The sequence below is a fragment of the Phyllostomus hastatus genome, unplaced genomic scaffold (genome assembly GCF_019186645.2).
Source record: "Phyllostomus hastatus isolate PE091 unplaced genomic scaffold, TTU_PhHast_1.1 phas_scaffold_385, whole genome shotgun sequence".
Classification (NCBI taxonomy): domain Eukaryota; kingdom Metazoa; phylum Chordata; class Mammalia; order Chiroptera; family Phyllostomidae; genus Phyllostomus; species Phyllostomus hastatus.
The window spans coordinates 183635-209655 of record NW_025334026.1 but is presented as its reverse complement, the minus strand read 5'-3'; the positions used below and the strand labels follow the sequence as shown (position 1 = coordinate 209655).

At 40.5% G+C, this 26021-nt stretch overlaps 2 pseudogenes; one reads left to right on the top strand and one right to left on the bottom strand.

Moving 5' to 3' along the window:
* The first annotated feature begins 11952 nt into the window (after window positions 1-11952).
* On the top strand, window positions 11953-14471 carry LOC123806274 (annotated as a pseudogene).
* Window positions 14472-14868: 397 nt separating this feature from the next.
* On the bottom strand, window positions 14869-15019 carry LOC123806526 (annotated as a pseudogene).
* Window positions 15020-26021: the final 11002 nt, after the last annotated feature.

The following is a 26021-nucleotide window of genomic DNA, read 5'->3' as shown; positions in this document are numbered from 1 at the left end:
AAATGACAGCAAACTCACAATTATTAACAACCACACCTAAAACAAAAACAAAAAGAAAAACGAACTAAGCAAACAACTAGAACAGGAACAGAACCATAGAAATGGAGATCACATGGAGGGTTAGCAACAGGGGAATGGGAGGAGGAGAGTAGGGGAAAGGTACAGAGAATAAGTAGCATAGATGGTGGGTAGAAAATAGACAGGGGGAGGGTAAGAATAGTATGGGAAAAGTAGAAGGCAAAGAACTTACATGTATGACACATGCACATGAACTAAAGGGGGGGAATGTGGATGGGAGAGGGTGTGAGGGCGGAGGGGAGTGAAGGGGGGGGAAATGGGACAACTGTAATAGCATAATCAATAAACAAATTGAAAAAAAAAAACAAAAAAACATATCCAGTCTAAAATTCATCATCTTTTAACTGGAGCGTTTGATCCATTTACATTTATTGTAATCATAATCTATCTTTATATATTAATATAATATGTGCTTTCTATTTGTCCCTCTGTTTTTTTCTTTTTTTCCTTTTTTTCTTGTTTTGCACTGAATTTTTTCTTTTCTTTTTTTTTCTATTTCTCATTCAGCACTTTGGAGTGAAATCAGAAGCTGTATATACTATGCCCATTTTTTTAGTGGTCACTGTAGCTATTTGAAAATAAATATTTAATGAAGTCTAAATCTAATCAATAGTTTTACTTTTTTTCAGACAATATAAAAACCTTAAAATACTTTAACATCAATTACTCCCTCTGAAGATGAATAATAGTATAATCAAGTCTTTTAGTTCTAATCCAAATTAGACATTATAATTGTTCTATAGTTAGTTTTCATTTCAATTTACTTACATATTTACCAATATCTGTTCACCATTCCAACTTGCATCCTAGGCCTTCCAGCTTGGATTTTCCTTCCTTCTTAAACATCTTTTAGAATCTTCTTTGATGTGGATTTTTTAATGGTAATCTGTTTTTGTCTGAAACTATTTTCCTGTAGGTATTTTTCCTAAGAGATAATTTTTTGGTTATGAAGTTTTTTTTTTTAAAGGTATTTTTTTTTATTTTCTTATTTTTTTAAAGATTTTATTTATTTACTTTTTTTAGAGAGGGAAGGGAGGGAGGGGGAGAGAGAGAGAGAGAGAGAGAGAGAGAGAGAGAGAGAAACATCAGTGTGGGGTTGCTGGGGGTTATGGCCTGCAACCCAGGAATGTACCCTGGCTGAGAATCGAACCTGGGACACTTTGGTTCCCAGCCCACGCTCATGGTTATGAACTTTTAAATTGATGGTTATTTTCTCTCAGTACTAATTTCTCCCCTCCCTCTGCCCCATTTTTTTTTCTGACCTCCATGTTGCTGTTGAGTAAAAAGTTGTCAGACTAATTGTTGGTTTTGGCAGATCTGTGCTTTATTTGTCTTCTTTTGAGATGTTCTCTCATTCTTTCTTGCTCTGTAGTTTTCACTTTTTCTTTTATTTTGCTTAGGATTCAGTGAGATACTTATAGGCAACAGCTAGTATTTTTTGACATTTTGGAGATTTCTCAGTCACATCTTTGAATATTGCCCCCTTCCCACTTTTACCATTATTTACTTCTAAAACTCCAACTTGTTTTATATTAGACCTATCACACTACTTTCTATGTCTTTTAACATATCTTTCACATCTTTCTTCTTAAGAATAAGTGAGCCAGAAAATACAATCTGGTGTTTAACCTGACTACTAATTTTTAATGTTTACTTACTATATTTTTCAGTTCTTTGAAGTATGTTCAGTTGTTCTTTATACTGACCCAGCACTGGACCCTGGCATTCCCCTCCCCTGTTTGCACTGTGGGCTCTGCTTGCCTTCCCTGCCCTAGAGCTGTTCCAAGAATGCAACCTTGAGATAGAAATGTGGTGATGAGACTATATGCAGTGGCTGTGTGACTAGCCCCAGGTAAGGCCCCCTGGTACATGACTGAACCTAGCTAGGACCTCTATATAAACTTTGAAGTTTGTTGAGTGGGTACAGAAAACCAGTCATCTGTTAGCCACTCAAGACAAGCCACTTATATCAGTTCCCTTGTTTATTAAACCTGCTACTTACCAATCTGGAGGGGCCTGCCTCTTTCTTTGGTCCCTCCCTGCCCTTTGTGTATGGGGCCAATTTCAGATTACACTTGGGAAGCTCCCAAAGAGGTTGTAACCTAATAGTTGGCAAGCAAATGAGGAAATCAAAGAAGTTGGCCTTGGGAAAGAGGCATTCACAGGGGAAATCTCAACTTGGCCATGACTTCTATGTAGGGAGGAATGGCTTGTATGTCAAATACTTGTGGACTGCTATATGAGTACAAGGACACCCTGAAAATGCTGGATGCTTTAATTCAATTGTTTGAAGAACTGCACCTAACACATTGCAGTAGACAAGGGAAACCTGACTATTCAGTGGGCTGGTCTCTACTGTGGGTAGTTCAGCTAGTCATCAATGCCCAACTAGAGGCTAAAGCTCAGTTAGAAAGCTGGAAAATGAGCTGAGATTAGAGAAAGACCCACAGCTTTTCCCTACGTTGTCAGATTTAGGGCAGGCAAACAAGGTGGGAGAGTAGGATGATAAGTTGGAAACCTTACCATGCCATTTTGCAAAGCTAGAAGGGCACACACTGCTACAGGATAAGATCAAGAACTTGTGACAAAGCCTGATTGGAAAGCTAAGAGATAGAATCCTGGGAAAGTGAGGAAAATGAAGAGGAGAATGCAGTGGTGATTGACAATGAAATGGATGGAGTTCCCCTTGACATCCAACCAAACCTTAATACAAAGGGGAATGTTATATAGCAATTACCCTAGACTTCTGATAATAGAGAAATACACCCCAAAACTCCTGGGAGAAAACTTGCATTCTTTCTGTTTCTTAAAGTTGTAAATCTTATCATATCTTTGACACATAAATACACAGGTGCTAACTAAAACATTTCCCACAGAGACAGAAGAGGAAACAAAGAGGACTTTTAAAAATACAGTTCTTGGGAGCTTCTTTAGTCTGAAATGGCCCATATTGTCCCTGGTTGTTTGAGCCTCACTGTTGACTTTGGTGTCTAAAGTCCTGGCCACCAGAATGAACAGTGGGTTTTCAGTGAAGAGAGAGAGAGACAGAGAGACAGAGAGAGAGAGAAAGACAGAGAGAGAGAAACATCAATCTATTGCCTCCTGTAGCCCCAGCCAGAGATTCAACATGAAACCTAGAAATATGGTATCATTACAACATGGTTACTCTCAGGCCACTGCTCCTTGAGAGGACACAGCAGCTGTTTCTCTGAGACTGCTTCCATAGACAGGTGTCAATAAGGCCACAGGCCACCAGCTGCCCTGCAGAGCACTCTCAACAAGTCGATCCTATGGAATTCATTTGTCTGTAATCTCAGGGAAAGGGACCCTGCTTGGGAATGGTGCCAGAAAGTAGAGGTGCTGGCAGGGTCCCTGGCTTGTGTGACACTGGGCATGTGATGTCCCCTGTCTGGGCCTGGTGACATCACTGTAAAATGAGGAGGAGCTGATCTCCAAGGTCCCTTTCAGGTCAAACATCTTATATTCTATGAAATCCATGTGAACTTTGCCTTGGAGAGATCAGAGAGGAACTGCAGCAGCACTGAATGTAACTTCTATCCAAAAAAGAAAACAACAGAAAGCAGGTGACATCAGAGCTGTGTTCCCTTCAATGCCCAGGACTTCTGTTCAAGATGGAGGCATAGGTAAACATACCTTGCCTCCTTGCACAACTACAGGAAAAAATACAACTAGACTACAAAACAAATATCACTCAGAATTGTCAGAAAATCAAGCTGTATGGAAGTTTGACAGCCAAGAATTTAAAGAAGCCACATTCATCCAGATGGGTAGGAGGGGTGGAGATGCAAAGATGCACAGAGAGGCGAGGAGACATGAAATGGGTAGTCTCACATCCATGTGTGGTGGATAAAAATCCACCGCAGGAGGGAGGACTTCCAGCCAAGATGGAGGCATAGGTAGAAACACTTAACTTCCTCTCACAACCAAAAGAAGGATAACAAATTTTAAAACAAAACTAACCAGAACTGCTAGAAAATTGAACTATATGGAAGTCCGACAACCAAGGAGTTAAAGGAGAAACATTCATCCAGACTGGTAGGAGGGGCAGAGAAAGGCATCTGGGGTGGAGAGGACATGTGGCAAGCTGACGGCTGGAGGACTGGGGCAGGTGAGGTGGCAGCTGGCAGACTAGGCAGTCCCACACTTGTGTGTGGATAAACCAGAAGGAACAACTACGGAGCAGGACAGACTGTGCTACCCAGGGTTCCAGCATGGGAAAATAAAACCTCAAAACCGGTGGCCATAAAAACCTGTGGGAACAGCGGTGGCAAAAGAAACTCCCACCCTCAGAGGAGAGTTCTTTGGAGAGACCCACAGGACCCTGGAATGTCTACAACTCCCACCCCCCTCCCCCAAACAAGAATCAGCACCAGAAGGGCCAATCTGCTTGTGGGTAGTGGGGGAAGTGATTGAAAGCCAGCCAGAGCCAAGCTAGCGGCATTATTTCCTCTCAGACCCTCCCCCAGATACAGCACCACAATGCAGCAATGTGGGTTGCCCTGCCATGGAGAATACCTAATGTTCTACCCCTTACTATGTAACAGGTGCACTGAGACAATAAAATATGTCTCAAATGAAAGAACAGATCAAAGCTCCACAAAAAATACCATTAAGCAATGAAGAGATAGCCAACTTATCACATGCACAGTTCAAAACACTTGTAGCCAGGATGCTCACAGAAATGGTCGAGTATGGTCACAAAATAGAGGAAGAAGTGCAGGCTACACAAAGTGTAATAAAGCAAAATGTACAGGGAACCAACAGTGCTGGGAAGGAAACCAGGACTCAAATCAATGATTTGAAACAGAAGGAAGAAGTAAACTTTCAAGCAGAACAGAATGATAAAACAAGAATTCAAAAAAAAAAATGAAGAGAGAGTTTGGAACCTCCTGGACAACATTAAATGTTTTAATATCTGAATCATAGTGGTGTCAGAAGAAGAGGAAGAGCAATAAACTGAAAACTTATTTGAAAAAATAATGAAGAACTTTCCCAATCTGGTGAAGGAAATAGACTTCCAAGAAGTCCAGGAAGCTCAGAGTTCCAAAGAAGTTGGACTCAAGGAGGAACACACCAAGGCACTTCATAATTACATTATCCAGGATTAAAGATAAGGAGAGAATCTTAAAAGCAGCAAGAGAAAAGGAGACAGTTATCTACAAATGAGTTCCCATAATACTATCAGCTGATTTTTCAAAAGAAACCTTGCAGGCAAGAAGGGGCTGGAAGGAAGTATTCAAAGTCATGAAAAGCAAGGACCTACATCCAAGATTACTCTATCCAGCAAAGCTGTCATTTAGAATGGAAGGGCAGATAAAGTGCTTCCCAGATAAGGTCAAGTTAAAAGAGTTCATCATCACCAAGCCCTTATTAAATGAAATGTTAAAGGGACTGATCTAAGAAAAAGAACATCAAAAACTAAGAACAGTAAAATGAAAACAAACTCACAACCATCAACAACTTAACCCCCACCCCCAAATAAAAACACAAAAACAAACTAAGCAAACAACTAGAACAGGAACAGAATCACAGAAATGGACATCACATGGAGGGTTATCATCAGGGAGGGGGAGAATGGGGGAATCATACAGGGAATAAGAAGCATAATTGGTAGGTACAAAATAGACAGGGGGAGGTTAAGAACAGTATAGAAAATGGAGTAGCCAAAGAACTTATATGTATGACCCACAGACATGAACTGAGTGAGGGAATTGCTGGAGGAAACAGAGGTACCTGGTGGAGCAGGGCAAAGAGTAAAAACTGGGAAAACTGGAATAACATAATCAATAAGGTATATTTAAAAAAGAAAACTAGGACTTCCAGCAAAGATGGAGGCGTAGGTAGACACACTGTGCCTCTTCTCACAACCAAAATAAGGACAACAAAAATTTAGAAACAAAAAACAACCAGTACTGACAGAAAATTGAACTGTATAGAAGTCCAACAACAAAGGAGTTAAAGAAGAAATGTTCATGCAGACCAGCAGGAGGGGCGGAGTCAGACAGCCAGGTGGAAAGGACTGTGGCAAAGCGGCGGCTGGCGGACCCAGTGAGGTGGCAGATTGTAGAGGGGGCACAGCGCACAAGGCAGTGGGTGGACTGGGAGGTCCCACATTCACGCGCAGATAAATCAGGCAAAACTGGGGAGTGAGACAGACCACACAGCCCAGGGTCCGAGAGTAAGGAAATAAAGCTGCAAACCACTGATTGAAAACACCTGTGGGGGTTGAGGTTCCAGGAGAGACTCCCAGCATCACAGGCAAGTTCATTGGAGAGACCCACAGGGTCCTAGAATGTACACAAACCCACCCACCAGAAGGGATCAGCACCAGAAGGGCCCAGTTTGCTTGGGGGAAGTGGTGGAAGGGACTGAAATCCTGCAGAGATCAGAGCAAGCACCATTGTTCCCTCTCTAACCCCTCCCCCACATACTGTGTCACAACCCAGTGACGTAGGTTGCCCCACCCAGGTGAACATCTAAGGTTCTGCTCCTCACTAAGTAACAGGAGTGTCAAGAACAAAAAAAAAATGGCCCAAATGAAAGAACACATCAAAGTTCCAGAAATAATACAACTAAGTGATGAAGAGATAGCCAACCTATCACATGCACAGTTTAAAGCACTGGTGATCAGGATGCTCACAGAATTGGTTGAATTTGGTTGCAAGTTAGATGAAGAAATGAAGGCTATGCTAAGTGAAATAAAGGAAAATGTACAGGGAAGCAATAATGATGGGAAGGAAACTGGGACTTGGATCAATGGAGTGGACCAGAGGGAAGAAAGAAACAACCAAACAGAAAAGAAGGAAGAAACAAGAATTCAAAAAAATGAGGACAGGCCTAGGAACCTCCAGGACACCTTTAAACTTGACAACATCCAAATCACAAGGTACCAGAAGGAGAAAGGGAAGAGCAACAAGTGGAAAACTTATTTGAACAAATAATGAAGGAGAACTTCCCCAATCTGGCAAAGGAAATAGACTTCCAGGAAGTCCAGGAAGCTCAGAGAGTCCCAAAGAAGTTGGACCCAAGGAGGAACACACCAAGGCACATCATAATTACATTACCCAAGATTAAAATGAAGGAGAAAATCCTAGAAGCAGCAAGAGATAGGGAGGCAGTTACCTACAAAGGAGTGTCCATAAGGCTGTCAGCTGATTTCTCAAAAGAGATCTTACAGGCAAGAAGGGGCTTTAAAGAAGTATTCCGAGTCATGAAAGGCCAGGACCTACACCCAAGGTTACTCTATCCAGTAAAGCTGTCATTTAGAATGGAAGGGCAGATAAAGTGCTTCTCAGATAAGGTCAAGTTAAAGGAGTTCATCATCACCAAGTTCTTATTATATGAAATGTTAAAGGGATTTATCTAAGAAAAAGAAGATTAAAAACATGTATAGTAAAATGACAGCAAACTCACAATTATTAACAACCACACCTAAAACAAAAACAAAAAGAAAAACGAACTAAGCAAACAACTAGAACAGGAACAGAACCACAGAAATGGAGATCACGTGGAGGGTTAGCAACAGGGGAATGGGAGGAGGAGAGTGGGGGAAAGGTACAGAGAATAAGTAGCATAGATGGTGGGTAGAAAATAGACAGGGGGAGGGTAAGAATAGTATGGGAAAAGTAGAAGGCAAAGAACTTCCATGTATGACACATGGACGTGAACTAGAGTGGGGGAATGTGGGTGGGCGAGGGTGTGCAGGGTGGAGGGGAGTGAAGGGGGGAAATGGGACAACTGTAATAGCATAATCAACAAACTATATTGAAAAAAAAAAAAGAAAACTAATGTTACACCCCTCCCCCATAATACAGTTCTCTTGCCAAATTGATTTTTTTTTTAAAAAAAGCTAAGTATTTTTACAAAACTGCCAGAAAGTAATAAGAATCAAAAATAATGACTGTATAGGGAAAGTGGATGTGTGTTTTTGGTAAAGGAATATGAAAAGGGGAATGCACATTGAGTGAAAACAATACAGAATGTATTTTGGGGGGGGGATAAGGAAATATAAAGGACATGGGATTTTAGGGGGAACTTTTTGTAAAGGAAAAAAGAAAGTAATTTTGTCATAAAGTGAATGTTCAAAATAAGAAAGAAAAAGGACAAAAGTTGAAAGGTATATGAAAGTGGAAGAAGGTTTGTAGAAGTTGCAGAATGTTCCAAGCAAAGGAATCTTGAGAAGGAATTGTATGTATGGCCAAGCTAAGAGTGAAATGGATAACTGAGCCAATTGTATCATTTGGTGTGTAATGAAATCTTACTAGATCTTTGATCAAGGCTATTTTAACATGTTTTGTCATTTGCATAAAGTTATTGTTTTCCTCTGATGCTTTTGCAAAAGTGTCACTGCCAAGGTGCTTCATTTTCCTGGAGATTCACGAAAAGATTCTGACAAGTACAGATTTCTGATAACTAAGATCAATTTGCCTTCATGTGGAAGAAACAGTAATGAACCTCTATTGAGTGCTTCCCCCAGACTACCTGCACAGCCCCACAATATGCCATGGGGTGGTAGCCCGAGACTGGCTCTGTTCTCCTTCCTCCCATGAGGAAAATGAGACCATGGCATTGATGACAGAATGTTAACATGTGACACACATGACGTTATGGACACTCTGCAGGCTTTGCTGGAACATCTAGGGAGAAGATGGGCAGTGAACTCACAGAAAATTCAAGGCCTAAGCGCCACCAGAAGATTTTGGTTGTCATTTGGCCAGGTAAGACCTGCACATTGTCTCAAAAGCATGAATGATAAGGTGCCACCCCATCCAACCACGAAGAACAGAAAGAAGATGCAAGACTTTGTAGGAATTTGGGGGTCTGGAGGGCTTTCATTCTCTACTTGGCACAATGCCTGCATCCTTTATGCTGCCTGGTAAAGAAATGGCACATGTGGAACTGGGGATCAGAGCAACAAGCCACCTTTGAGAAGGCAAAAATACTAGTGAAACCATTAGAGTTCCAGGCCTCTCCTGAGCAGGGCTACCATCTGAGTCAGACATGTCTGTGACTCCAGAAGGCATGGGTCAGGAACTGTGGCCAAGACCACGGAAGGGGAGAGTGCTCTACGGGTTTTGGTCCCAGTTCTGGAAGGGCGCAGAAATCCCATATAGTCCATAAAGCAACTACACGGTACCCCTCCATGTGGAGTCTTTCAGGAGGAAGGGACACCAGCAGTCAGTGGGCTGAACTCAGCGAGGTTTGGCTGGTAACCACTTCATGAGTCCTGGCTGTTAACCCTTTGCACTGATAGTCAGGCTATTCTAAACAGATCAACCCTATGGCTTGCACAATGGGATACTGAGGGGTGGATTGATGAGTGGGCTTTATAGGGTCAGGATGTGTGGAGAGACATCTGGATTCACCAGCAAGAGCCTCAGGCAATCCTTACTGTCTTTCATGTCCCAGCTAATAAGGCATTGACACCCCCGGCAATCAAGGAGCTGATGCCCTAGTTTGGGTATAAGCCCTAGCAATTGATCCTGTGATACAGCAGGTAAGGTACATAAAAACAGTGGTCATCACAGTGCCCAGGCAGGATGGCATATTGCCAAGGATACTGGATTGCCATTGAAATACGAGGACTTGGTTGATGTAGTAACAGCATGTCATGTGTGTTCTAACCAACATGCAAGGCAACTGCCAAAGGAGCCTGAGCCTAATCCACAGGAGTTTCCAACAGGTAAGGGCTTGGCAATTGATTACACTGGCCACTCTCTGTGAGTGAGGTTTCTAAATATGCCTTGGTTTGTGTAGACACCATCTCTGGTTTAACCCAACCTTTCCCTGTCACCATGCACACCAGGCCACCATTAGGTGATTAGAGAAGCTGAGTACCATATATGGATACCCTCGCTGGATAGGTAGTGATCAGGAGTCACATTTCAAAGGTCATGGTATGCAAGACTGAGCAAAAGAACATAATGTTGAATGAAAGTTCCATCTCCCCTATAGCCTGCAAGCAGCAGGGTTGTTAAAAAGGAAAAATAGAATATTAAAGCAGCAGATTAATTTATTAACAAGTAAAATACTGTGGCCGGGTAGACTAATGTACTGTCCCAGTCTTTAACACATTTGAATGATCAACTAGTAAGACTATTGCCCCATATGCCAGAGTGGGGACCCCTGCCAAGGCACCTGGTACTGTAAAGACATGGAAGTTTCAGGAAGCCGCCATTTCCCCGACTCCCACTATGGATCAACGTGTTGTGCTGCTGAGAACACTGAGACCCATCACATCTGGGAAAGGAGTTAGCTATTGGAATTTAGAGTGGGACGCCCCATCGGGTGGAGGGAGTTACTTTGCACCCTTGGGTGAGGGGGAAATACTCAATCTCCACTGGGATCCTGTTGTCCTGCTGCAAGCTGAGCCTATTGAAAGGCACTATACTTGGAATGGAACGAGAACTGCTGATAGTGGGGAGAAGACAGGGGTTCAGGTCTGGCATATCCCACCCCCTGTCCATGTCCTCACTCCTAACAGTGCTGCCAACATGGACAATATGCACAACCAGGTCAAGCTCCTAAAGCTAACAACCTCCCTTTCCTCAAGGCCAGGTGGACACTTTCTGTTTCCCTTTGATAAGGGCATTTGGCTACCATCTTTGTTCCCTCCATTGTCCTGGAGGGCATTACAGCATACATGGAAATCCTTACTAAATGCATCCAGCAAGCCTTCAATGAGAGCCAACAAAGCCTGTCCTTACTGAACACCAAATTGTCTCTAATGACAAAAGCTGTTCTCCTAAATAGTGTGGCCTTGAACATTATTACTCCCTCGCAAGGAGGCACCTGTGTCATTACCCAAAGAGAATGCTGTTTGCTCAGGCCTGGTAAGTGTTAATGTGCCATCTTGATTAAATCACATGAGGGCACAAGGGGACTCCCTGAGTGATCTATCTGGTCCCAGCCTAAGGGACTTGGTAAACCAATGGTTCAAATCATGAAGTTTTTGGTTAAAAAAAGTTGCCACTAATTTTGGGAATCATTGTCTTCAGCTGTATTTTCTCCGTATTTATGCTGTGGTATCTGCCTCCAATATAGCCAGATACCAACCAAATTGGGCCACCTCCACGCAAGTGACAGCCCTTGCTGACGGCTCAGAGCACATTGCGGAAGTGGTGGGAGTGGGGGGCGTTGTGACGTTGTAAGAGCTGGTCAGAAAGTGTGGAGTGTTGGGAGAGGTCATCAAGAAGGCATTCCTGCTGGTTTAACCCATGAGCTGGTCCTGGGCAACAGGAGGCTCCTCATCCCCTCCCCTGTATTTCGAATGTGGGCTCTGCTTGCCTTCCCTGCTCTCAGAGCTGCTCCAAGGATACAGCCCTGACATAGAAATGTGGTGATGAGACTGTCTGGACTGGGGATGTGACTGATCCCAGTTAAGGCCCCAGGGTACATGATCAAACTCAGTTAGGACCACCACATAAACTTTTAAGATTTTGCAGTTAAGTGTGCAAAACTACTTGTTTTGCAGCTGCCCATGACAAGCGCCATAAGTCCCCTTGCTTATTATACCGGCTACTTACCAATGTGTAGTAGTCTGCCTCTTTCTCTGGTCCCTCCCTGCCCTCTGTGTATGGGTGCCAGTTTCAAATGTCATTCAGGAAGCTCCTGAAGAGGATACAAAGCAACAGTTCTTTGATTTTTTCTCAAGCTTCCCTTTTAACCCTTGAGTATATTCACTGGTCTTTTCGTCAATGTTTAACAATGGGCTTGCTCTACAAAAATACATTTTAAATACAGAAATAAATACCCTCTTTTATAGTGTTTGCCAACTTCCGTGATATGAATACTCCCACAACAGCCAATCTCAAGCTACCGACATGATACTGCTGAACATGGAGTTGGGAAGAGATGCCCACCATCAGTTCTGGTGAGCTAGCATCAGCTGGCTTAAGTACCTCACTGATTTGAAAGGTATTTGTATTTATATTCTGGTGTCTGAAGTCTTCACGTCTGTTTCTACTGTCTATTGTTTCTACTTGTTTACCCTCATGGTGCTGTGCTTCCTTTTCTCTTTGTGTGATTTTTTTTTTTTTGTCTGTGAGCTGTACATTTCTTTAGATCCTTATTATAGGTGACCTTTGAGTCTTAGTGTGACATTCCATTAGTATGTAATTAATTGACTTCACTTCTGCTAATCTCTGGGGACTCTACTTCCAAGTTGTAACATCTTTAAATTCTTTGCTTGAGTTTTTTTTTTTTTTTTCCTACTTAGGTAGCGTGAATTCAGGCCACAAATATGAGTGAGGACCCCCTGGTGGTGACAAATTCTCAGAAGAGATTTTTTTTTCTCCCCTGACACTCAGCCCTGAGATTGAGAAGAACAAATTTCATAAGCTGTCTCTTCTCCCTGGGAAGTGGGAGTTACATATCACTCATTCTTGCAAAGAGGGTATAGTTCTTCAGGGTCTAGCTCTATGAGGGACGGATTGTTAAACTCTTACCTGGGGTGTGCCCAGGAATTGCATTCTGCTCTTATACCCTCTGCAGCCTTTAAAGGAGAAGACCAAATTCTCTGGAGTTTGGAAGAAACCCTCAGGAAGAAAACCAGCTTTGGTGGGTGCTCACCACTCAGCATCCCTGACTTCATGTTTCTAGGAACTCTGTTGATCCCTTATCTTTGTACTAGATCACCAAAGTGTTTAAAAGATACATTCAAGTATTTTATCCAGCATTTTAGTTGTTTCAGTGGGCTGAGTATCAGAGTATCCAATCCTCCAGAGTACTAGAATTAGGAGTCTCTTTATTACTTCTAATATATAAATGACTTCAAGAGGTATGAAATTTACTAGAATGTTTTCCTAGTCATCCTCTCCTTCCCTGAATAAAGTCCTTTGTTCCTCAGACTATAAAAGTTTGGCATAATCTTTAGTATTTGAGATAGTCACTGTAGTTGCTATAGTTCCTTCTAGAACTATTTATGGCACACTTGGACTAAATAAAAGTACTTCTAACCTGGAAATAAAGCTATGTAATTATGATATGACGTCTCATTCTTCTATACATGCTCAAAAGTAGCCCAGTGGCTCTGAACTAAAAACCTTCTCCTCCCTCTTTGTTCCTTGAGTCAGAAAATGACAATCCCTTCATCTGAGTCACCAGGTCAATGACCTGGAATCCACCTTCCTCCTGTACCATATCCTCCCCATCCCCCAGGTCATTTAACTATATGGTCAACACATTTCTGGAGTTTCTCATCCACCTTCTTCCTTCATCTCTGCCCAGATGAAATTATAATCCTTGATCTAAATCTTCCCAGTTGTCTCTCATCTAGCCTCCTATGTGGCACATTGTTTGACAGTTAAGCTTCCTGGCAATCCCATGATGTAGGTACTGTTATCATCCCCATTTTAGTGATGAAGAAGCTGAGGCCTTATTCTCTTGGAATTGAAAGCACCACTGAGAATGTGTGAAGACATTCATGGACAGTATACAGATTTACTATGAATATTTGAATATAGAGGTTTCCCCAGAAGCTACTATTTTTTTTAAATCCTCACCTGAGGACATTTTTTTCATTGCTGAGAGAAAGAGAGAGAGAGAGAGAGAGAGACATCAACGTGAGAAAGAAGCATCAATTGGTTGCCTCCCATATGCACCCCAACCAGAGATTGGACCTGCAACCTAGGTATGTGCACTGACTGAGAATGAACCTGCAACATTTCTGTGCATGGAATGATGCTCCAACCTGCTGAGCCACCCGGCCAGGGCCCAACTGTCTTTTCTTAGGAGATTTTGTGGACAGAAGAAACCAGTCTTTGGAAACCATTTGTTTGCCATTGACTTAAAAAATCAAATATCTAGAGAACTTCTTTCTCTTAAGAGGAAACCATGGGTGTGGTAGTATCAGTCGCATTTATGGATTCTATGATGAATGCAAGCAAAGGTTTGATATTAAATTATGGAAGGCCTTCACTGTTTGTTTCAACTGTCTGCCTGTAGCTGCCATTGATGAGAAGATGTGTTATCATGGAGGACTGCCAGCAGACCTGCAATCCATGAGCAGGTTTGAAGAACTGTGAGACCCACTGATGTCCCTGATACAAGTTGGCTCTGTGATTTGCTGTGGTCTGACCCAGAGAAGGACCTGCAAGGCTGGGGAGAAAATAATTGTGGTGTTTCCTCACTGATATAAGCAGTAAGGAAATCTGAATCATCATAATTTAGACTTGATTTGTAGAGATCAAGTGGTGGAAAGTAGATATGAATTTTTTGCTATATGACAATAGGCAACCATATTTTCAGCCCCAAATTATTGTGGCTAACTTGATAATGTTGGTAGAATGATGAATGTGGATGAAAGTTTGATATGTGTATTTCAGATATTGAACCATCTGGAAAGAAAGCTAAGTAACAGCATGGTGGGCTGAATTTGGGATGTGCCATCACTCTACCTCAAACAGTTAATTCACCAAAAAAGAGGTGAAGAAAGGAACTCTGTAAATTAACTAACCATCAGCTTTGTTAAGAACTCACTTCATAATATATGTGTGCACTGTGAAACTGCCTAGCCAGTTGACACCCTTCCTGACATCACACCTTTAACTTAAAGAGATGGATGAAGGATCTTACATTTTTTTTTCATAGAAAGATGTGCTACACTCTAGTGTAATAAGTATACCCTGTAATAATACTCAACTCAAAGTTAAATCCAAATTTAAAAGTACCCATTAAAGTTACACCTTCACTTACCAGAATTTATTTATTTATTTATTTATTTATTTATTTATTTATTTATTTATTTATTTATTTATTTATTTATCTATGATCGGGAGAGCGTGAACGCAGTCCTCCACTATCACAAATCATGTAGTTGAGTGGGAAATTGCAGGGCTCAGCACGTCCAGAGTGCAGTGGGTAAGCCTCACCCTGGGAAACCCACCGTAGTGATCATGGTATCTCCCCGCCAGGTAAATGTCACTTATCAGTTTTTAAAGTTGAAATGCCTCCCAGTTAAACTAGATGTGATAGTTCAACCAGATGAAAGCATGATAATCCCTCTGTGTAATGTGGTTTTGGTATTGCTTGGTTGTTTGATTATGTTGAGCTTGTTTGGTTTGTTTGTTTTTAATAGGATAATGGAGAGCATTTTAAATGTTTTTTTCTAAATATTTTTACAAGTGAAATGTGGGGTGAGCTTCAAAGATATTTACCAACTATTGTTTTCTTTCTTATTTACTTATGTAGCTCATTACCATAAAAAAGAAAATTTATGCCTCGTCATTACCATAAAAAGGAATTTCAGAAGTTGATCTTTTTAAAATATGCAAATCATTCAATCTAGTGATTTAATCAGTTTTGGGAAAACATTACAGCTGATTGCAGATATTTTGCTCCCTATAGAAATTGCCACTTATTTGGATTTGTGCACTCTAATTTTTAACTTACTGATGCTCTATAGCGCAGTAGCATTCCATTTAACTTTAAGATAAGGCTCATATAACATTAGCCAGCTAGTTGGTGATGTGATTTTGTGGTACCTTGATTTTATGTTTTAATTTGCATGAAACACTTTTTGGCATGCTTAACTTTCTGGTAACACACTCACCTACATCAATTTTGTTTTGGCAGTTGCTTGAATTTCGTTCACTTCTCTGTTTTTAGACAGATAAAACATGAGAATCCTTAGAAAGCTGACATTATCTCTTTTTTCCTTCCTCTGTATAAAGGATGAATTTAAATCAAGTCTGGTCAGTGGGACATTTTGTCGACTATGGGTATTGAGTACTTAACTTCTTTTTTTATTGATTTTTTACTGATGTTCAAGTACAATCGTCTCCATTTTCACCCCACCACGGTTCCCCATCCCTCCCATCCCCACCTTCCATTCTCAAACCTACTCCCTTTGGTTTTGTTCACATGTCCTTTATACATGTACCTTGATGACCCTTCCCCTATTTTCCCCATTATCCTTCTCCCCTCTCCTTTCTGGTTACTGTCAGTTTGTTCTTTATTTTAATGTCTCTGGTTGTATTTTGCTTGTTTGTTTTGTTTATTAGGTTCCACTGATAGGTGAGATCATATGGTATTTGTCTTTCACCTCTGGCTTGTTTCACTTAGCATAATGCTCTTCAGTTCCATTCATGCTACCATAAAGGGTAGGAGCTCTTTCTTTCTGCTGCATAATGTTCCATTGTGTAAATGTACCACAGTTTTTTGATCCACTCATAAACAAATCAACAAACAACAAGTGCAGGAGAGGTTGTGGAGAAAAGAGAACCCTACTGCACTGTTGGTGGGAGTGCAGACTGGTGCAGCCAATGTGGAAAACAGTATGGAATTTCCTCAGAAAACTAAAAATGTAACTGCTATTTGACCCAGCAATCCCACTGCTGGGATTATATCCCAAGATTCCTGAAACACCAATTCAAAAGAACCTATACACCTCAATATTCATAGAAGCACAATTTACAATAGCCAAATGCTAGAAGCAGCCTAAGTGCCCGCCAGTAAATGAGTGGATCAAAAAACTGGGTACTTAACTTCTAAAATTGCCATATGAATGTTGTATTCAGCAGTCCCCAACATTTTTGGCACCAGGGACCAGTTTTGTGGAAGGCAATTTTTCCACAGATGGTGAGGGGAGTGGGGATGGTTTGGGGATGATTCAAGGGCATTACATCCAAGCTAACATCCTGTGGTGTGGCTCATTTCCTAACAGGCCCAGACCAGTAATGGTCTATGGCCTGGAGGTTGGGGACCCCTGTCATGATTGTAAAGCTTATGTCACTAAAGATTTTTATTTTTTATGGTCAAAGTTCATGTGATATTATATAGATATGCTTTGTGGTGAACCATGGTAGCACTGATTTCTTTACATGATCAAGTGTTTATTACAGCATTTCTTTTCCTGTTCTCTCTCTCTCTCACTTTAAAAACAAATGGTAAGAGTAGAAAAGTGACCATAAAGATTTTATAAGGAGAACTTAGAGGACACAGATTTATGATTTTTAGATGTGATTCTAAAAGCTTTTATTGAACATTGTCAAGTTTGTAAGCTTCATAGGGATGGACAACATATTTATAATGTCCTTCTATGTGTGCTACCATAGGTGTGAAATTCTTGACCTTAAAATCATCTTTGAAAATGTTAAATTGAGAATTCTGTTAACTTAACATTTTATGAATTGGTCTATTTTACTACTTCAGGAGATTTGATTTTCAGCACAGTGCATAGCTCTCTCTCTCTCTTTTTTTTTTCTAATTCCATTTTGTTTTAAAGAACATTTGAAATGTAGTTTTCTCATTTAATAAAAGTTGTCTAATTGACATGGAAAAAAAGGAGAAGCAGCTGAGGTTTATAAAAGTTATGCGAGGCTCCCAGGGCTAGTCAGTGGTGGAGCCTGACTCCACACAACAGTCTAATCTAAAGCCTGGATCTTAGCCACCACCCCCTAAATGTTTTCTTACCTTCAGTCTCATCTTCTCTAATTCCCTCTCCCCACATGGAAGTGTCCTCTTCCTCAAACTTGGAGAATTCCTCCCATGCATCCTTTAATACTCAGCTCACCCGTTAGTAGAAAACTTTCCTGACCTCCCGCAGGTAGAATTAGTCATTGTGTCCTTCACTCTATGATACATCAGCAGAAAATTCTTGATCTTTGAGGATTTTTAGGACCAGAAAAAGTCAAGCAAAAACAAATCTGATTAGAGTGGGACTAAAATTTCATAGTAAATATCAAGGGTTTGATTGAGATTCTACTTTAAAAAATGAAAACAAAATTTATTTTATGGACATTCATCCACCTTTAGCTAACAAAATTACACTGCAATTCTGTATGGATTCTTAGACTAAACACATACGTGTTTTTTTTCTCTTTGGCATAATTTCCTGACAAAAAATTTTGAAAGCATGGTATGACACCCTTTTCTTACAAATTTCGTACCATAATCATGCAGAGTCATTTTTGCAAAAGCAGATGTCAGTTTCCCAGAAGGCCTTTCTTAGTATTTTATAATGAAATTATTCTCTTCTAAGAACCTGCCCTGTCTTCTTTGCATTAACATCCTCTTCTTTGGTTGTTTCTTGGTCTAAGAATTACATCAGCCAGATGCTCATTTGTCAATATTGTTGGGTATGCTTTGAGTACTTTTCCAACATAATTTACATCAACTTCAGGAAATTCTGTAACTTTGCAAGGATGGCAATTTTATTTTGCAGAGGATTGCAAACACTCAGACAGTCTGGCCAACGCCTAAGAAAGAGGATGCTGGTGTGATGGACAGAGCCAGACACTGGTGTTCTGCTGGTCCATAGTCTAGTTAATTTTGTTGGGACAATGGCAGTTGCCTGGGTCTAACAATACACTTGTACTTACGTGAGCTGTTGCCAGTAGTGGAAGTGGGGTGAGGGTCACAACCCCCCACTTGGTGCTGTTTTTGCCACATCTTACAAGTTTATACTTATTACAAAAAAGAATAGTTAAAATATTATAAAAATAACTCACAGCCAAGGGAAGCCTAAGGAAACATGGAGACTAAATGCATGACAATGAAACTTGTAAGTTAAACTTATAAATGACTGGATACTTCATTAAAATTTTCTTGAAATGATCACTTTTGCTTTCCTAGGCAATCTCATCACCATGTGGGGACAAGGGGTTTTAACTAAATATTTGGGTTTTCACGAAATTCTTCCATGGATATCTAATTATTATTTTTTAAAGTATATTTTATTGATTATGCTATTACAGTTGTCCCATTCCCCCCTTCATTCCCCTCCACCCTGCACACCCTCTCCCACCCACATTCCCCCCATTTAGTTCATCTCCATGTGTCATACATGTAAGTTCTTTGGCTTCTACATTTCCCATACTATTATTTTTTAAAAAAGATTTTATTTATTTGTTTTTTAGAGAGGGAAGGGAGGGAGAAAAAGAGAGAGAAAGAAACATCAATGTGCGGTTGCTGGGGGTCATGGCCTGCCAACCCAGGCATGTACCCTGACTGGGAATTGAACCGCAACACTTTGGTTTGCAGCCCGCGCTCAATCCACTGAGCTATGCCAGCCAGGCCTACATTTCCCATACTATTCGTACCCTCCCCCTGTCTATTTTCTACCCACCATCTATGCTACTTATTCTCTGTACCCTTTCCCCCTCTCTCCTCCTCCCACTCCCCTGTTGCTAACCCTCCATGTGATCTCCATTTCTGTGGTTCTGTTCCTGTTCTAGTTGTTTGCTTAGTTTGTTTTTCTTTTTGTTTTAGGTGTGGTTGTTAATAATTGTGAGTTTGCTGTCATTTTACTGTACATGTTTTTAATCTTCTTTTTCTTAGATAAATCCCTTTAACATTTCATATAATAAGAACTTGGCGATGATGAACTCCTTTAACTTGACCTTATCTGAGAAGCACTTTATCTGCCCTTCCATTCTAAATGATAGCTTTGCTGGATAGAGGAATCTTGGGTGTAAGTTCTGGCCTTTCATGACTTGGAATACTTCTTTCCAGTCCCTTCTTTCCTGTGGGGTTTCTTTTGAGAAATCAGCTGACAAACTTATGGGAATTCCTTTGTAGGTAACTGTCTCCTTATCTCTTGCTGCTTTTAAGATTCTCTCCTTCTCTTTCATCTTGGGTAATGTAATTATGAAGTGCCTTGGTGTGTTCCTCCTTGGGTCCAACTTCTTTGGGACTCTCTGAGCTTCTTGGACTTCCTGGAAATCTATTTCCTTTGCCAGATTGGGGAAGTTCTCCTTCATTTTTTGTTCAAATAAGTTTTCAATTTGTTGCTCTTCCTCTTCTCCTTCTGGCACCCCTGTGATTGGGATGTTGGAATGCTTAAAGATGTCCTGGAGGTTCCTAAGCCTCTCCTCATTTTTTTGAATTCTTGTTTTTTCATTCTTTTCTGATCGGATAATTCTTTCTTCCCTCCTTCTGGTCTACACCATTGATTTGAGTCCCAGTTCCTTCCCGTCATTATTGATTCCCTGTACATTTTCCTTTATTTCACTTAGCATAGCTTTCATTTCTCCTTCTAATTTGCAACCAAATTCAACCAATTTTGTGAGCATCCTGATTACCAGTGTTTTGAACTATGCATCTGATAGGTTGACTATCTCTTTGTCGCTTAGTTGTGTTTTTCCTGGAGCTTTGATGTGTTCTTTCATTTGGGCCATTTTTTAGTCTTGATGCACCTGTTACGTAATGAGAGCAGAGCCTTAGGTATTCACCAGGGTGGAGCACCCCAAGTCGCTGGGTTGTGATGCTGTATGTGAGGAAGGGGTCCGAGAGGGAACAATGGTGCTTGCTCCACTCTCTGCCATCTGTCAGTCACTTTCCCCACTACCCACAGTCAAATTGGGCCCTTCTGGTGCTGATTCCCAGGTGGGTGGGTTTGTGTACATTCTAGGACCCTGTGGGTCTCTCCAACAAACTTTCCTGTGAGGCTAGGAGTTTCCGCTCCTCCTTTGTTTCGCCTGGTTTACCTGAGCAAAAATGTTGGGCTGCCTGGTCTGCCAGCTGCAACCTGTCGCACCCCATTCCACAATCCGCCACCTGTGCCTTGTTGTGAGTGCTCTCTGCCTCTGCTGCCTGACTCCACCTCTCCTACCGGTCTGGAGGAATATGCCTTTGTAGGACTTCCATACAATTTGATTTTCTGTCAGTTCTGGTTGTTTTTTGTTTTTAAATTATTGTTGTCCTTCTTTTGGTTGTGCGAGGAGGCACAGTGTGTCTACCTATGCCTCCATTTTGGCTGGAAGTCTGATATCTAATTATTTATTTAAGTACCTATCTTCTCCAATTGGCCTGTGAGCTCCTTATAATCTAAGAATGGATGTTACTCATCATTCTGCTTTGAATGCCTATTGTAGGGCTTAGCACAGATTAAGCCTCTGATATAAACTTAATGAGGGAATGAATGAGTGAAGATGTGAGCAAAGAAACTGAAAGACTGGGTTTCTAACTTGGTCCCTGCACAGCAAATCCCTGGCTGGGAAGGACAGTGCTGGTGATATTTTCCTCCGGAGGTGGTATGGTTTGAGTTTCCCATGTAACAATAGTTGCCACAGCAGATGAGAAGCTTGTCCCAAGGATATGCTCTACTTGCTCTTGGCAAATGGAGGCAGGTGGTGCTTAACCGCATACCTCTCCTGGCTCCCCTAATCAGTGAGGAGGGCTTGGGGAATTTCAGGAGTGAGATGTCTGGGAAAGCCCAGTTTTTGGTGCTACCACCTCCAGTGCCCCCTGGAAGGTGCCCTGAAGCTACAAATCACCTCTTTCCCATGCTTCCCCTTCTCAGGCCCAGTAAGGGGCTCCTCCTGGGATCTAACAATTTTGTCTTCAAAGCAGTATCAGTTCCGGCACAGTCCTTGCCTTCTTTCTTCTCCATAAAACTGATTTAAAAAATAAATTTTGCTACTTATATTTAGTTCCTCTTCATAGAGGCAATTTAGGGAAATTTTCTAACATCATACTACACATATGGCTAAGCAACTTCGTTTTCACAATTTGGACATCTTTCTATGTCCACATGTGTACATCTCCTTCATTCCTTTCATAGCTGTATAATGTTGCATGGAATGGTTATATCATTGTTTACCTACCCAGTTCCCCTTAATGACAGCCATGATTTGGTCTGGTTTTGTTGCAGACAATGCTGCAGTGGTCATACACTTCGAAATGCCTACGTTTTGCTGGCTAGTGTCAACTTGCCTTCCCAAAACATTGCACCTGTTTTCACTCCTGCCTACAGCATATGACCATGAAGCTGAGTTTTCAAAAAAAAAATCACATTACCCACCTATAATGATGATGTTTACCATATATGAGAAGAATAAACTTCACTTGGCAATGAGCATTCAAAGCTGTTTTTGTTCTACTTCCAACAATTCCCTAACAATCTTATGGGGACAATGGAACCAGTTACTGATGTTGCTATTATAGTCATTATTTATTTTATAAACATTTAGTGCCAAGCCCACATGAGATGTCAAGTGGGGGATGGTTCAGGAAGATGGGGGATGATGGATGGCCAGGAGGAAAAGACAATGCTCTGAGGTACTTCATTGGGCTGCACATCCTTTTCTAGCCCTAGCTCCCTTTCTTTTTTCTTTTTTTTCCAACTTAATGATATATAATTGACATGTAATATTGTGTAAATTTAACGTGTACAATGTATTGATTTAATGCATTTTTTGCATTTTTTATTGTTGTTCAAGTACTGTTGTCTCTATTTTTCCACCACCACTCTCCCCTACCCTACCCACTCCCACTTCCTCAATCTTCCCTCATTGGACTTTGTCCATGGATCCTTTATATATGTTCCTTAATGACCCTTCCCCTTCTTTCCCTCGTTATTGTCCTGCCCCCACCCCTTTGGTAACTGTCAGTTTGTTCTTTATTTCAATGTCTCTGGTTATATTTTGCTTGCTTGTATGTTTTGCTGGTTAGGTTACACTTACAGGAGAGATCACATGGTATTTGTCTTCCACTGCCAGGCTTATTTCACTTAGCATAGTGCTCTACAGATTCATCCATGCTGTTGCTAAAGGTGGGACCTCCTTCTTCTTTTCTGCTGCATAGAATCCCATTATATAAATGTACCACAGTTTTTTAATCCACTCACTTACTGAGGGGCATTAGGTTGCTTCCAGCACTTGGCTATTGTAAACTGTGCTGCTACGAACATTGGGGTGCATATGTTCTTTTTTTAAAGATGTATTTTTCTTTATTTTTAAGAAGATTTTATTTATTTATTTTTAGAGAGGGGGAAGGGAGGAAAGAAAGGGAGAGAAACATCAATGTGTGGTTGCCTCTCATGTGCCTTCCACTGGGGGGATCTGGCCCACAACCAGGCATGTGTCTTGACTAGGAATTGAACCTGCAACCCTTTGGTTCACAAGCTGGCACTCAATCCACTGAGTCACACCAACCAGGGCCATAGGTTCTTTTGGATTTGTGTTTCAGGATTCTTAGGGTATAGTCCCAGCAGTGGAATTGCCAGGTTAAAAGGCAGGTCCATTTTTTTTTTTTTTTTGAGGAAATTCCATACTGCTTTCCACAGTGGCTGCACCAGTTTGCATTCACACTAACAATGTGCTAGGGTTCCCTTTTCTCCACAATCTAGCTACCACTTCTTGTTTATTTACGTGTTTATGATGGCCTTTCTGACTGGTGTGAAGTGGTATCTCACTATGGTTTTAACTTGCGTCTGTCTGATGGCTAGTGATGCTGAGTGTTCTTTCATATGTCTCTGGGCCCTCTGTATGTCCTCAGAGAAGTGTCTGTTCAGGTCCTTTGCCCATTTTTTAATTGGATTGTTTGTCTTCCTGAAGTAGAGTTGTGTGAGTTCTTTATATATTTTGGAGATCACACCCTTGTCTGAGGTGTCATTGGCAAATATGTTTTCTCATGTGATTGGTTGCCTTTTCATTTTGGTGATGTTTTAACTGTGCAGAAGCTTTTTAATTTGATGAGGTTCCATTTGTTTATTCTTTCCTTTATGTCCCTTGCTGTAGGAGACATCGGTGAAAATATTGCTGCGTAGATATCTGAGATTTTCCTGCCTATGTTCTGTTCTAGGACTTTTGTGGTGTCATGAGTTATATTTAAATCTGTCATCCCTCTTGAGCTTATTTTTGTGTATGGTGTAAGTTGGTGATTGAGTTCCATTTTTTTGTGTGCAGCTTTCCAGATCTCCCAACACCATTTGTTGAAGAGGCCATTTTCACTCATTTTATGCCTCTGCCCACTTTGTTAAATATTGACCATAGAGACTTGGATTTATTTCTGGGCTCTCTATTCTGTTCCATTGGTTGATGTGTCTGTTCTTATGCCAGTACCACATTATTTTGATTACCATAGCCTTGTAATATAGTTTGATGTCAGGTATTGTGATCCCTCTTACTTTGTTCTTCTTTCTAAAAATTGTTGCAGCTATTAGGGGTTATTTATGGTTCCATATAAATTTTTGAAATGTTTGTTCTGTATCTGTGAAATATGTCATTGGTATTTTAATAAGGATTGTGTTGAATCTATAAATCATTTTGGGTAGTTATGGACATTTTGATGTTAATTTTTTTAATCCATGAACACGGCATTTGCCTCCATTTATTTGTGTCTTCCTTAATTTCTTTTTTCAGTGTTATGTAGTTTTCTGAGTACAGGTGTTTTACCTACCTCCTTGGTTAGGCTTTTTCTAGGAATTTTATTTTTCTTGTTGCTATAGCAAATGGGATTTTTTCTTGATTTCTGTTTCTGATATTTCATTGTTGGTATACAAAAATGCCTTCAATTTCTGAATATTCACTTTGTATCCTGCTGTCTTGTCAAATTCACATATTAGTTCGAATATTTTTTTTGTGTGGAATCTATAGGGTTTTCTATGTACACTATCATGTCACCAGCAAACAATGACAGTTTTACTTCCTCCTCTCCAATTTGGATGCCATTTATTTCTTTTTCTTGTCTGATCACTGTGGCTAGAACTTCCAATACTATTTTGAATAGAAGTGGTGAAAGCAGACATCCTTGTCTTGTTCCTGATCTTAGTGGGAAAGGCTTTAGTTTTTCTTGCTGAGTATGATGTTGGCTGTAGGTTTCTCATATATGGTCTTTATTATGTTAAGGTATGCTCCCTCTACTCCTACTTTGCTGAGTGTTTTTACCATAAATGGGTGCTGTACCTTATCAAATGCTTTTTCTACATCTATTAATATGATCATGTGATTTTTGTGTTGTGTTTTTGTTTAGGTGGTGTATTACATTTATTGACTTGCATATTGTACCATCCTTGCATCCTTGGGATGAGTCCCATTTGATCATGGTGTGTGATCTTTTCAGTGTATTGCTGGATGTGATTTGCTAATATTTTGTTGAAGATTTTAGCATCTATATTCATCAGCGATACTGGCCTGTAGTTTTCTTTCTTTGTTGTGTCTTTATCTGGTTTTGGGATTGGGATGATGCTGGCTTCATAAAAAGAGTTTGGGAGTCTTCCCTCTTCTTGGATTATTTGGAATAGTTTGAGAAGGATATGGGTTAGCTCTTCCTTAAATGTTTTGCAAAATTCTCCTGTGAAACTGTCTTGTTTGGGGCTTTTGTGTGCTAGGAGTCATTTTATTACTGCTTCAACTTCACCAGCTGTTATCTATCTGTTCATGCTCTCTGCTTCTTCTTCATTCAGTTTTGGAAGATTATATATGTTTTAGAAATTTGTCCATTTCACCCAGGTTTTTAAATTTCTTGGCATATAGTTGTTTGTAGTGATGCATTTAAATATTACAATATGATTACCACCATAGTGTTAGCTCATACTTCTATCATGTCACATACTCTGTTAGCAACTGTCAAGTATATACTACAGTGTTGTTATCTGTACTCACAATAATATGCATTAGATCCCCCCAGAACTTATTCATCTTATAATTGGAAGTGTGTACCCTTTGATGAATATCTCCCCATTTCCCACACCCCAGCCCCTGATAACTACCCATCTATTTTTTCTATGAGTTCAGCTTTTTTATATTCCAAATATAAATGATATGATATAGTATTTGTCTTTCTCTGTCTGACTTATTTCACTTAGCATAATGTCCTCTAGGTCCATCCATGTTGTTGTAAATGGCAGGATTTCATTCTTTCTTATGGCTGAGTAATATCCCATTGTAAATATTTACCAAATCTTCTTTATCCATTCATCTGTTGACAGACATTTAGATTATTTCAATCTCTTGGCTATTGTGAATAATGTTGCAATAAACATGAGAGCAAAGATATCTCTTCGAGATCCTGTTTTCATTTCCTTTAGACATATACACAGAAGTGAGATTGCTGGATCACATGGTAGTTCTATTTTTTTATTTTTTGAGGAACCTCCATACTGTTTTCTTTAAAGGTTGCAACATTTACATTCTCACCAGCAGTGCACAAGGGTTCCCTTTTCTCTACATTCTCACCAACACTTGTTATCTCTTGTCTTT